The 14,020-nt window shown below is 41.7% G+C and overlaps 1 protein-coding gene across 5 annotated transcripts in view; it reads left to right on the top strand.

Annotated features, from left to right (window-relative positions):
- FEZ1 (fasciculation and elongation protein zeta 1) overlaps positions 1-14,020 on the top strand; it is a 140,101-nt gene that overhangs the window by 31,825 nt on the left and 94,256 nt on the right. The window contains exons 3-4 of one of the 5 annotated variants that reach the window (XM_063728261.1): positions 2,771-2,939; positions 3,378-3,501. The exons of 3 other annotated variants lie outside the window; for them this stretch is intronic. The gene's annotated coding sequence lies outside the window, so the exon portion shown is untranslated. The remainder of the gene's footprint in view (positions 1-2,770; positions 2,940-3,377; positions 3,502-14,020) is intronic. One more of the 5 variants, XM_063728262.1, reaches the window with a different exon arrangement.

The raw sequence follows: 14,020 nt of genomic DNA, 5'->3' as shown, positions 1-14,020 counted from the left end.
CTTTGGGAGGCCAAGGTGGGTGGATCACTTGATGTCAGGAGTTTGAGACCAGCCTGGCCAACATGGTAATGGTGAAGATGGTGAAACCCCATCTCTACCAAAAATACAAAAATTAGCCAGGCATGATGGCAGGCACCTGTAATCCCAGCTACTTAGGAGGTTCAGGCAGGAGAATTGCTTGAACCCAGGAGGCAGAGGTTGCACTGAGCTGAGATCATGCCACTGCAGTCCAGCCTGGATGACAGAGTAAGACTGTCTCAAGGTGAAAAAAAGACAATTGGATGAAATTCCTCTATAAATGTTTAAATGGCCCATCAAGTAGCAAAATGTACCTATAGCTTTGATCGTCTTTCCAGGAATATGGGTTTGACAAATCAAACATTAGTCATAAACTATTTTAGCAATTTAGAAGTCACCACACCAATATATATTTAATTTGGATCATTTTATCTTTTCCGTGATGAGTCATGGAATGCAGAACTTTTAATAACAAGAGCTTTAAGGACTCAGGAAAGACAAGACAGCCATCCTGGTTTTCCATGAGTCCATGGTTAACATTGAACATATGTCTTCTTGAATACCAGTTGTTTCTCCAATTTAGGAGCATAGCACTAATAACTGATGGGTTATCATAAGTAATTTGACTTAGACCATGGAGTTAATTGTATATCTACACAATTTTAGTATTAGCTGATGTAGCATGAAAATCTGGCAAAGCATTTTCTTGGTATTCAATTAATTTTTGTTCTACTTTGGTTAGCAGTTTTATAAACCAGTCAGTCTTTTCATTACAGTTCCAGGAATTCTCACCCAGTCTGAATGATATGATTATGAAGTTGTCAGAAACCTGTATTCAAAAGTGCTTTTCAGGGTCTTTTCCATCCTTTCTTGAACTTCCTAAAAGACATCATATTATAGGCTTTTCTGTACTTGTGAAGTTTTCAGAAGCTGCATCTGAATTAAGTAATTAACTTTGGAAATGACTTTATTTTTATTTATTTATTTTTGAGACACAGTCTTACTGTATTCTCCAGGCTGGAGTGCAGTGGTATCATCTTGGCTCACTGCAACCTCCACTTCCTGGGTTCAAGCAATTCTCCTACCTCAGTCTCCTGAGTAGCTGGGATTACAGGCACCTGCCACCATACCCAGCTAACTTTTGTATTTTGGTAGAGACAGAGTTTCACCATGTTGGCCAGGCTGGTCTCAAACTCCTGGCCTCAGGTGATCTGCCCGCCTTGGTCTCTCAAAATGCTGAGATTATAGGCATTAGCCACTGTGCCCGGACTGGAAATTACTTTAAATAGTCATAGTAAAAGACAAATCAACAAGGAAATTTGGTTATTTCTGTAGTCTAGAATAGCTTAACATAATAACTATAATTATGATTGATAACATATACTCAGACATATTAGAATTTTAGAAATCCCATACAATTTTGGAACAAATATTAATAACATTCACTAAAATATAACCTGAAGGAGGCTAAGCTTTCTTTTTTAGATGGAGTCTCGCTCTGTTGCCCAGGCTGGGGTGCAATGGCACGATCTCAGCTCACTGCAACCTCCGCCTCCCAGATTCATGTGATTATCCTGCCTCAGCCTCCTGAGTAGCTGGGATTACAGGCACACACCACGACGCCTAGCCAATTTTTGTATTTTTAGTAGAGATGGGTTTTCACCATGTTGGTCAGGCTGGTCTTGAACTCTTGACCTCGTGATCCACCTGCCTCGGCCTTCCAAAGTGCTGGGAATACAGGCATGAGCCACTGTGCCCAGCCCATTATTATTCTTTTTAACGATGCTTCCCAGCCAGGCATGGTGACTCACACCTGTAATCCCAGCACTTTGGGAGGCCGAGGTGGATGGATCACCTGAGGTCAGGGGTTTGAGACAGCCTGACCAACATGGAGAAACCCCGTCTGTATTAAAAATACAAAATTGGCGGGGGGTGGTGGTGAATGCCTGTAATCCCAGCTACCTGGGAGACTGAGGCAAGAGAATCGCTTGAACCCGGGAGCTGGAGGTTGTGGTGAGCCAAGATCATGCCACTGCATTCCAGCCTGGGCAACAAGAGCGAAACTCCATCTCAAAACAAAACAAAAAAATGCTTCCCGTATAATTTAGCATGTCAAAAAATCCTGTTTACCTCTCTTTTGGATGCTTCAGGGGCCCTCTGTAGTATTCCAGAATTAGAGGTCAGGAAAGACAATTTTGAAGATGAACTTTGATTTCAGGAGGCCTGTCAAACATGTTAAAGGTTTAAAACACTTGATATTATAAAATAGGATTCCAGGGCACAGTAAGTCATTCATTTAGTCAAAATGATGACTCAAACATTTTAAAAAAGTGAAAACCTTTACTAATTGGTAGAGGGAAGACTTAGCTTTCCAAAAAATCTGTCTCTTCTCTTTCCCTTGTTTTTCCTGTAGTTTATTCAAAAGGCAAACAAAAATCTTTCGTTATCCTTTAATATTACATGAAAATCTTGTTCAAGAGAGAAAGCCAAATTTCATCCTTGCATTAGTGTACTATTAATGTCAACTCAATTTTTTAATAAAACATTATAGAAAAATCTATTCAATCTTTTTTTTTTTTTTGAGACAGAGTCTCGCTCTGTCGCCCAGGCTGGAGTGCAGTGGCATGATGTCGGCTCACTGCAACCTCCGTCTCCCAGGTTCACGCCATTCTCCTGCCTCAGCCTCCTGAATAGCTAGGACTACAGGCACCTACCACCACGCCTGGCTAATTTTTTCTTTTTGTATTTTTAGTAGAGATGGGGTTTCACTATGTTAGCCAGGATGGTCTCGATCTCCTGACCTTGTGATCCGCCTGCCTTGGCCTCCCAAAGTGCTGGGATTACAGGTATGAGCCACCGCGCCCGGCCAAACGTTAGCAAAGAATGGACAGCTATTCAGTCTTAATCAATCTGACCATAAGGTAAGATTCTCATAAACCTTTTATAACCCTTTACGAATTATTGTTAAAGAGCAGATCAATGCTCTCAGAAAACCCTATTGTGCTTTCATTCCAGTGTTCAGTTTAAATTTAGCCTATATGTTCACACACACAATTTCTTTTACAAGATTAATTTTTCACAAACCTTCCACAACTTGCTCAAACCTTTAGCTTTATCCTACATAATTTAAAACAATCCTTTAACCCTCTAAACTAGGCAAAAATTTACATTCCCATGCCTTCTTGTAATCTTTTACTAAAAGCATATTTCAGTTTTCCTCACACACCTTCCAAGTAAAACTGTTTTTTTCATAAGTCTCAATTACATGTTACAGTGCTAACTCTTAGCAATTTTTCTTTTTTTTTTTTTTTTTTTTTGGTGAAAAACCTGGTAAGTAAGCGATTGTAATTATGTACTAGGTGTGGAGCCCAGGACACCAGACAGAAGTCCACATAACGTCTGACTCTTTCCAGCATAATCAGGGGGAATGGCTAACTCCATATGTCCCCAGGCCTCACCTAGAATCTAATGGCTTCAAAGCAGGTAAGTTGAACAATTTTCAAAAGTTAAAGAAGCAGTTTATTACCTTAAAGAATTTAGCAAATCTAATATCTAACCTGCCTAATTTAGACCAAATATCTTTATTTGACCAATAATCTTTAAAATTTTTTATTTCCCAAAGCTTACTAAAGTCACATGAACTAAAAGGCATTAGTTTTCTAATTCTCTGACAAAAAAAATTGATTTAAGCATTTGTTATTTCTAAGCAAATTAACAAGAGCTCCTTCAAACATAAACATTACACACATAACACACGTAACTACACAGACAGAAGAAGATCCAGTAGTTGTAAGGGTTTTCATTTGCCAGTTTTTAAGTTTCTTAATTAGATTACTGGCTTCAGGATGCAGTTCTCTGAGGAACAGGGCTAGGAAAACATGTAGTTTCTTGGGCCTAATAAACAGGATCTGGAAAGCAAAACAGATCCCAAAAAAATTCAGGGTCCCATTTTCATACTGTTACATTAGGTAGCTAGCCAGGCATGAGCAGGGCAGGAGAGGGCTCACCTCCACCCAACCAGGAATGTCAGGCGACCATCAGGTGATGGTTTGGCAGTTGCCACACTGCCTCTCTAAAAATTAGAATTGGTCACAGAGGCCAGGGAGAGACAATTTCCCAATAGATAAAAATGCTAGATAATGGTAATCAGCAGCTTCCAATAAAATAACAGGAATTGGGGGAGTGCGCTTGGGCATCTGCATTATCAGATAAAATGGTGGAGTATGACCTTCTAGGGGCATTTCACCAGAAAAGGGAGGAAATCTTCAGGAAGGCAGGTGTACAACTTCTTTTATTTTTATTTTTTTTGAGACGGAGCCTTGCTCTGTGGCCCAGGCTGGAGTGCAGTGGCAGGATCTCGGCTCACTGCAACCTCTGCCTCCCGGGTTCAAGTGATTCTTCTGCCTTAGCTGGGACTACAGGCACATGCCACCACCCCCGGCTAATTTTTTTATTTTTAGTAGAGACAGGGTTTCACCATGTTGGCCAGGATGGTCTCGATCTCTTGACCTCATGATCTGACCACCTCGGCCTCCCAAAGTGTTAAGATTACAGGCGTGAGCCACCGCACCCAGCCAGGTATACAACTTCTTAAACACACCGCGCAAGCTTACCTCCTAAGTTTAAGGAGAGCACTGTGCATGTGGACAGCTCACCCTAAGGAAAGAGAATGAAGGGAATGTGGTGTAAGGCTAGAAGTGTGCCAGTGATATAGTAGTTAAGAAGAAATCACTTAGGCAGATAGGATGGGTATGGGAGTCCTCAGTAAGGCTTTTCTTTTTAATGAAAAGCAGCCCCAAATCATTTTCTAACAAAGAGCAGCCTGCAAGATGGAAGCTTGCATGGGTGAATGCAGGCAGGAACTAAGGACTAGACATGTTCAAGGTGGCGGCTTCCTCATCCCTTCTCTTCCAGCCACATGTACTGTAAAGGAGCTGACAAGATGGCAGTAATCAACTAGAAAGCCCATTTGCATAAAAACATTAGGGTGGGACGACAGCCTTCCCCATGCACTGTGTAAACGTCATACCTGATCAAACCAATCTATGAGCCCTGGGTAAATCAGAATTGCCTCCTCAAACTGGACTATAGAACTCGACACATTGACTGCTAGCTAGTCTTTTCCACTCAAGGCCCCTTCTTCTATAGAGGAAGCTGTTTCTCTTTCTCTTCTACCTCTGTTCCTAAATTCCTTGTGTGTGTCCATGTCCTAAATTTCCCTGGCAGGTAACAATGAACCCCAGGTTATATAACCCAGACAATGTAGCTGCTTCATAATGGGGACCTTGCCTGGGATACCAAGGTATAGCATTCATCAGAAGAGTGAGTAGAGGAGTGGACTCCAACTCTGTCCTTCCATTTTGAGGCTCTCAGCCTCCATTTTAGAACTAAATCAAACCAAATACTGGGCCCCCTTTAGCCATTTAAAAATGATTAGTGTGGCTGCCAGCCTTAGAAGACTTGGGGGACAGTCTTGCTGTGGAGAACATGGAGAATCCCCCAGTATCCATAGGATGCTGGGCATATTGCCCCCCCCCCCACCTTTTTTTTTTTGAGACAGAGTCTTGCTCTGTCACCTAGGCTGGAGTGCAGTGGTGCAATCTCGGTTCACTGCAACCTCCGTCTCCCAGGTTCAAGTGATTCTTCCTGCCTTAGTCTTCCAAGTAGCTAGGATTACAGGCATGTGCCACCATGCCCAGCTAATTTTTGTATTTTTATTGGAGATGGGGTTTCACCATGTTGGCCAGGCTGGTCTCAAACCCCTGACCTCAGGTGGTCCACCTGCCTCAGCCTCCCAAAGTGCTGGGATTACAGGCATGAGCCACTGTGCCTGGCCTATATTGGCCATGTTTAAACCAGTTTCCTTTCGTGGAGGACTTAGCCATCACGTGGGGCTGGAAGAAGTCCTGGAGCAACTGAGGACTTCTGGCTGGAGCTACCCCTCAGTGTTATCTAAAGGCTTCTGGACTGACCCCAGCCTCTGACCACCCCAATGGGGTGTCAGCAACAGGATCTCCAACTTTCCTATCATAATTTCCTCCTTTCCTGTCCACAATGGTCATATCGCTTATCCTCTCTGTGTATGCAATGTGTGGGAAGTTTTACAGTTCAGGGAAGTAATCTTGTTTGGCAGGATCAGGGAATGTCATAGTAACTGGGGATACAGCTCAAGGGAAGGTGTCTCTGTAATTTTCTAGGAACAGAGGTTCCCCCACAACAGTGAGCATCACTCTCTCTGCCCTCGGTCTAGAGAGCACATGGTATTCCCAAGTCTCTCTCTGCCCTTTGTCTGGGGAGCACATAACACTTCCAGGTCACTCTCTGCCCTTGGTCTGGAGAGCACATGGCATGTCAAGCTCACTCTGCCCCTAGTCTAGAGAGCGCATGGTGTTTCAAGGTCAACAGTGCTACCTAGTGGAATAGGGATCCTCTCCATGAGGCATATTGTTGGTCCTTCACGGAAACACCCTAGCTTCCCAGTTCTCTCCCCTTTGTGCACCCCTCTACCAGAAACCAGGCTTTATGCTGCTTCTGTAAACAGGAAAATTCTGCCTCCAACAACTAGGAGTAAAATATACTCTGAAGCCAAATTTTAGTCTCAATACTGTCCCTTCAGCAGGAAAATGACCATTTAGTCCCTATGTTCTTTTACAGCACCTATTCTGCCTCCAATTAGAATGGTACTTAATTAGTGAGGGGATTTTAAGTTTGGAAGTTAACCAGAACCATTCTTTAAGGGTAAATGCTTTAGCATGGGCCATAATAGCAGGATGTAGAATTCAATCTCACACGCCCCTTCCATTAAAGGGGCTTTGTCCAACTATTACGTAGTTTTTCTTGAGATCCATTTTTTGGGGAGCCAGGCCAGTCACATACGTCTAGGTAGTCAAAGGGAAATCACAGGGAGAGGACTAGAGCCACTTGGGTGAGCGTGACTAGCCCTAGTTGCTTAGTTCCTCGTGTTCCATGGCTGGGGGGTCATACCTGCAACCATGGGTGGCATGTGCCAGGACCCAGAAATCATGGATGGAAAACAGCAGGAGGGGACATCCCCACTGTCTTCCTCTCCACCCTGGGTCACACCAAAAGAAAGACTAAAGGGATGCCCTTTTCTCACTTCTTTTTCTAGATGGATACCATCTTCAACCTGCCCTCCCCTGGAGTGCATTCTGAAGCACTGGGACCCCTTTCACCCTGAGACTTTAAAGAAAAAGTGGCTCATTTTCTTTTGCACAAGGACATGGCCTTTTTACTAGACCTTTTGCAGGCATTCTAAAATCAACACAGCTCTTTTAGCAATCTTATCAGGCAGGCCCAAAGAGAATAATTCCCCAAAAGTAAAAAAGCAACTTCTGGGGGAACCATCTGAGGAAGCTATTGGGTGTCTCAGCCCTTCCAGACCCCCGTATTTGGAGCCACCGCCAACCACACCACCAGCTCTTCCATCTCTACCATCTCCAAAATTTCCCACTCCCCCAGCTTCAGTCTTCCCTCTACAGGATATGCCCAATGGAGGTGATGCTACTAGGGTTCAAGTTTTTCATGCGCGTCCGTGTGAAGAGACCACCAAACAGGGTTTGTGTGAGCAACATGGCTGTTTATTTCACCTGGGTGCAGGCGGGCTGAGTCCGAAAAGAGAGTCAGCGAAGGGAGATAGGGGTGGGGCCGTTTTATAGGATTTGGGAAGGTAATGGAAAATTACAGTCAAAGGGGGTTGTTCTCTGGTGGGCAGGGGTGGATCTCACAAAGTACATTCTCAAGGGTGGGGAGAATTACAAAGAACCTTCTTAAGGGTGTGGGAGACTACAAAGTACCTTCTTAAGGGTGGGGGAGATTACAAAGTACATTGATCAGTTAGGGTGGAGCAGGAACAAATCACAATGGTGGAATGTCATCAGTTAAGGCTGTTTTTACTTCTTTTGTGGATCTTCAGTCACTTTAGGCCATCTGGATGTATACGTGCAAGTCACAGGGGATGCGATGGCCTGGCCTGGGCTCAGAGGCCTGATAAAGTTCCCTTCTCATTACAGGATCTTAAGCAAATAAAGGGAGACTTTATTTGCTGATGACTCTGATAGTTATATAGAAGACTTCCAAAGTAGGTATTTGTCCTCTCATAGAGGGATGTTATGCTGCTCCTAAGCCAAACCCTAACCACAGCTGAGAAGCAGGCAGCTATGTAGGCAGCAGAGAAATCTGGGGGATGAGCAATATGTCTCCTATAGTAGGTCTAAAAGGAAAAGGGACAATAGAAAAGGTGAAGAAATAGGGGAAACACCATCCCTAATAGGAAGAGAGGCAGTACCTCTTGAGAACCCTAATTGGATCCCCTAGACTTTTCTATGGTATCTTTCCTTCTTTCACAGTTTAAAATAGTTCTTTTACAATGTTCTTCCAACCTTGGAAAAGTTGACTTCCCCAAACCTTAAAATGCTCGGCTTAGGGTTGAGCTAGGAGGAAGGGAACCCAGAAGCCTGACATGCTGGCAAAAGGGTAAAAGTTTTTTTTTTTTTTTTTAACCAGTCAAGCTTTTGGCTTCTCTCTCTATGCAAACTGGCAAAAAGCATAATAAGAATCATTGTTTATATTCTCTGTAAAGTTTTAATTAATGAAAAAGGATTTGTGAGGTTGGTCTTAAGCTGTAGTCAATCTGGTGTACTTTGTGAGTCTTTCTGTATGGTTCTGTCAAAAGAAAAAGGGTACCTTAGGTTAGGATGCAGGCCCAGGACCCCATAAGCCTGCTGTTCAAGCCAGCACAACAAAATGGTCAGTAACAAACTAGGCTACAAGCCTCCGTCTTGTTTCATGTCTTTGGGAACATGACCTGTAACCACATGGCAATATTTTGTTTTAGTCTCTGCCATTTTACAATGGTGGCTGTATTCTTGTACTAAGTCAATTCCTGGGTGAGGGCCGCAAAATCAGATAAGCCAGTTTGTCAGTCTGAGTGGTCCCGCTGATCCATCAAGGGCAGGGTTTACAAAATATCTTAAGCACTAATCTTGAGAGCAGTTTGGGGAGGGTCAAAATCGTGCAGCCTCCAGCTGCGTGACTCCTAGGTCATGGTTTCTAATCTTCTGGCTAGGTTCTTGGTCTGGTCCCCAGGCAAGAGGGAAGTATATCTTAAGAAAGGGCTGTTATCATCTTTGGTTCAGACTATAAACTGTAAACCAGGCTCCTCCCAAAGTTGGTTTGGCCTATGCCTGGGATGGACAAGGACAACTTGGGGGCTGGAAGCAAAATGGAGCTGTTTGGATCAGATCTCTTTCACATTCTCAGTCACAATTTTGCAATGACAATTTCAAAAGCTCCTTATCACCCTTTTGAAAATACCTTTTATACTCGTGGTTAAGTCATAACCTAATTAAGGCTCATTGGTTTCACCTGTGAGGTTACATTTTGTGATGTTCAAAAATTGAACATCTTAACTGCTTGGCATGGTTAAAGTCGAGTAACAAGGGATTTAAAATGATTTTCTTAAAGAGTGCTCAGGTTAATTAAAAGTGGATATTCAATTTATAGGTAGATTTAAAAGGCCTTTATGTTTTTCTCTTCTTGGATCTTGTTTTTTTGGAAAATGTTTTGTTTTTTTTCTTTTCAGTCAACCGAATTATTTTTCTCTGTTTTTTTTTTTTTTTTTTTTTGTCTTGCCACTCTTAATGCATGCATGAGAGGCCCTAAAATAACTTCTGGTAGCATGGGACTCCTAGGGAAAAACAGAGGAGGCACCACAGACCCCATTTTGGGAAAAAAACCTCTGTTTTCCTCATGAAACCCCAGGAATTAAAAGCACATAGTTCTCTCTTAAAATCAAAGGCTCTGTTGTGTTTTGCATTGTGTTATCTGACAATTTTGAGTTTTGGGGGTATCAAATTACTTCACATTAGGAGAGAGTTTTGGTGTGTAATAACCAGGTAGGAAATACAGTTTAAGGGATGGCTAATAATAGTTATAAATCAGAGAAGCATGCTCTTGGCCACCTGAAAGATATGGAAACATCCCCCACCCACAACTAAGAGATGAGACTCCCATGGGAGATGGGCTGATTACAAAATAAGCCAATTGGCTTTGTGTTGCCTTGCAATGAAATACACAGTAGAAGCACTGCATTGTCTTCTCTCATAGTATTTCCCTCCTTTTGGGGATCCAAAATCCAGTGTAAAATGGATCCCTTAATTTTAGAGATCTGTCTTTGCTATCAGTTGTGCCTGCTTATTAGACCCTAAAAATGCATGTCGCCTTGCCCTGTTCCTCCAAGGGCTCCACCCTGAAGCCAGTAATCTAATTAAGAAACTGGCAAATGAAAAATCTTGCAAGTGCTATATTTTCTGTCTGGGCGTATATATGTTGTGTGTAATATCTGTAAAAAAGAGCTGGCTTTAAAAGAAAATAAACACTTAAATCAAATATATTTTTAGTTCACATGACTTTAATCTTTAAGAAATAAAAATAGGCTGGGTGCAGTGGCTCAAGCCTGTAATCCCTGCACTTTGGGAGGCTGAGGTGGATGGATCACCTGAGGTCAGGAGTTCAAGACCAGCCTGGCCAATATGGCAAAACCCCATCTCTAATAAAAATACAAAAATTAGTTGGGCATGGTGGTGGGCACCTGTAACCTCAGCTACTCGGGAGGCTGAGGCAGGAGAATCACTTGAACCAATGAGGTAGAAGTTGTAGTGAGCTGAGATGGTGCCACTGCACTCCAGTCTGGGTGACAGAGCAAGACTCTGTCTCAAAAAAAAAAAAAAAAAAAGGAATAAAAATAGTCTTAGGGATTATTGATAAAATGCAGGTGTCATCAAAAAGCAAATAGGTGGTCTAAATCATATAAGGTCAAATGCTAGGTTTGCTAAATGTTCCAAGGTTGTATACTGCCTGCTTTGCAGATAGGCAAGGCCTGGAACACATGGAGTTAGACTCTGGGAAGAGTCCGACCTTATCTGCACTTCTGTCTGGATCCTAGGCTTCACACCTGGTGCATGATTGAAATTGCTTACTAACTAAGTTTTCACCAAAAGTAAAAGTTGCTAAGAGTTAACAGTGCAACATGTATTTAAGGTCACTAAACAGTTTTATATGCAAGGCATATACAAACAGTAAAATGTGTCTTTTAGTAAAAGATTATAAGAAAGCATGGAAATGTAAATTTTCCCAGGGATGAGGGATTATCTTAAATTTTATATGATACAGCTAAAGGTTTAAGTAAGTTGTGAAAAGATTGTAAATATTAATCTTGCAAAAAATGTGCAAACATTAACTAAATTCAAAAAGGTATTATATAGTCTTTTTATAGATTGAGCATTTAAATAAAAGCACAGCAAGTTTGTCTTAAGACACTAATCTGCCCTTTAGCAAAAGGGGTTATAAAGGATTTGTAAAGATTTCACCTTATGGTCAAATTGGTTAAGATTAGATGGAATCCTTTATAAGGTTTCATTTAAATAAATTTGGATTAACATTAGTAAAGTAATGCAAGGGTAAAATTTGGCCTTGAACAGGATTTTTGTGCAATAGTAAAGGCTAATGAACGGTTTTTGCCTTTTGAGTCATCATTTTGGTAAAATAATTTATGGAAATCTGGAATTCTATTTTATAACGTCAAGTGTTTTAAACCTTTAACGTTTAACAGGCATCCCAAAATCAAATTTCAAGTTTCAAAATTGTCTTTCTTGATGTCTGACTTTCTGGATGGTTCAGAGGGTCCCTGAAACATCCAGAGAAGTGGTAAACAGGATTATGTGATATGTTTAGTCACATGAGATTGCCAAAATGATGTCTAATCTTCTTTAGGTTATATTTTAGTGAATAATAATAATATATGTTCCAAAATTGTATGGAATTTCTAAAATTCTAATGTCTAAGTGTATGCTATCAATCATAATTAAGGGTAAAGTTTTTATAAACCACAGAGATAACTAAACTTCTTTGTCAGTCATGTATTTAACTGCAACTATCCTGGAAATTTTGTCATTCAGAGACAATTGTTGCCTTGCTTTTTTCCTTCTCAAAAGATGGGTTATAATCAAGCTATAAGACTTTATTATTATGTTTTTTTATTTTCTTTTGAGACAGAGTTTCACTCTTGTTGCCCAGGCTGGAGTGCAATGGCACGATCTCAGCTCACTGCAGCCTCCGCCTCCCGAGTTCAAGCGATTCTCCTGCCTCAGCCTCCCAGGTAGCTGGGATTACTGGCATGCGCCACCACGCCCAACTAATTTTGTACTTTTAGTAGAGACAGGGTTTCTCCATATTGGTCAGGCTAGTCTTGAACTCCCGATCTCAGGTGATCCACCTGCCTCATCCTCCCAAAATGCTGGGATTACAGGTGTAAGCCACCACGTCCAGCCCAAGCTATAAGACTTTAACAGTGTTCTCAAATGCAGTTTTCTAATAGCTTTGAAAATTGTAACATTGGAATCGAGAAAAAATGTAAAGGACTCGTAAAGAACTGACATGTTCACGAATATTAAGCAAAATGAATTAACTAAATGGACTGCACTCAGAAAGTTAAAGCAACCTTTTTGACTTTTGCTTAGAATATTTCTGATTCTTGTTTTGTTTTTCAGCATCAAGGAAACTGATTTTGAACTATTTATGGTCTTTAATAATTGAGTAAGTTATACTCCTGTGAACAAAATTTGGATCATGTTTGTTTCTCTCTGCCTGGTTCCTCTAGAATTTGGAAACTATCTGTGTGTTTGGCAGTTATATTGCCCAACAACTTATGGTGATATAGTTGTTTGCATCGGTGCAATAAGAATCCATTTTTATTTTTTGACAGGACACAATTGGAAAAATTGGTTATTTTATCAAGGCTTTGACTGGAAGGGTATGCTTCCCTTTAAGGAGTCAACCTCTACCTGCAGAGCTGATAAAAGCCCCATGGGGAGAACTGGCCTCATACCTTGTTTACACAGTCCTAAATTTCCCTAGTGTGTGATAACAAACCCCAGGGTACATTGTCAGGGTATGTACCCCAGACAATGTAGCTGCTTCACCAGTATATAAAGTCCTAGGATCAAGGTTAAAGGGAACACTTGACCTCCAAAGTGCCCACTTTGGTCTCTTCCAAGTGTACTTTTCTTTCTTTCCTCCTCTAAAACTTTTTCATGAACTTCCACTCCTGCTCTGAAACTTGCCTCAGTCTCTTTTTCTGTCTTGTGTCCCTCAGTCAAATTCTTTCTTTTGAAGAGGCAAGAATTTAGGTTCTGCATACTCGTTTGGATTTGCTGCCAGTAACGTGGATATTCGCTACTCCTAACAATACTGGATCCTAGATCCCCAAAAGAGAAATGCTATAGAACAAGACAGATAAATGAGTTTTTTGTTGTTGTTGTTGTTATTCTGAGACAGAGTCTCACTCTGTCGCCTAGGCTGACATGCAGTGGCACAATCTCTGCTCACTGCAACCTCCACCTCCCAAGTTCAAGTGATTTTTCTGCCTCAGCCTCCCAAGCAGCTGAGACTACAGGTGTGCGCCACCACGCCTGGCTAATTTTTTGTATTTTTAGTAGAGACAGGGTTTCACTATGTTCACCATGTTGATCTTGAACTCCTGGTCTGAAGTGATCCACCTGTCTCGGTCTCCTAGAGTGCTGGGATTACAGAGGTGAGCCACCACGCCTAGCCAGAGCAATGGTTTTACTTTGCATTTCATTGCAAAGCAACCCAAAGCCGATCAGCCCATTTTGTGATCAGCCCAGCTCCATGGGAGTCTTATCTCTCAGTAGGAGGTGGGGACATTTCCATACTTTCTACATGGCCAAGAGCATGCTTCTCTGATCGAAACATGCAAAGAGCTGAGTATTTCCCCATAACTGCCATTTGCCATCCCCAAAAGTATATTTAGCCTTAGATTTTGAGAGGAATCTATGTGCTTTCAATTCCTGGGGTTTCATGAGGAAATCAAGTTTTTCCCATAACAGGGTCTGTGGCACCTCCTCTGTTTTTCCACAGGGGTCCTAGGCTGTTAGAAGTTATGTTAGGTCTCCTCATGTGTGCA

This window comes from Pongo abelii, chromosome 9 (assembly GCF_028885655.2).
Source record: "Pongo abelii isolate AG06213 chromosome 9, NHGRI_mPonAbe1-v2.0_pri, whole genome shotgun sequence".
In the NCBI taxonomy this organism is placed as follows: domain Eukaryota; kingdom Metazoa; phylum Chordata; class Mammalia; order Primates; family Hominidae; genus Pongo; species Pongo abelii.
The sequence above is the reverse complement of the archived record's forward strand: the minus strand, read 5'-3'. Positions and strand labels throughout refer to the sequence as shown.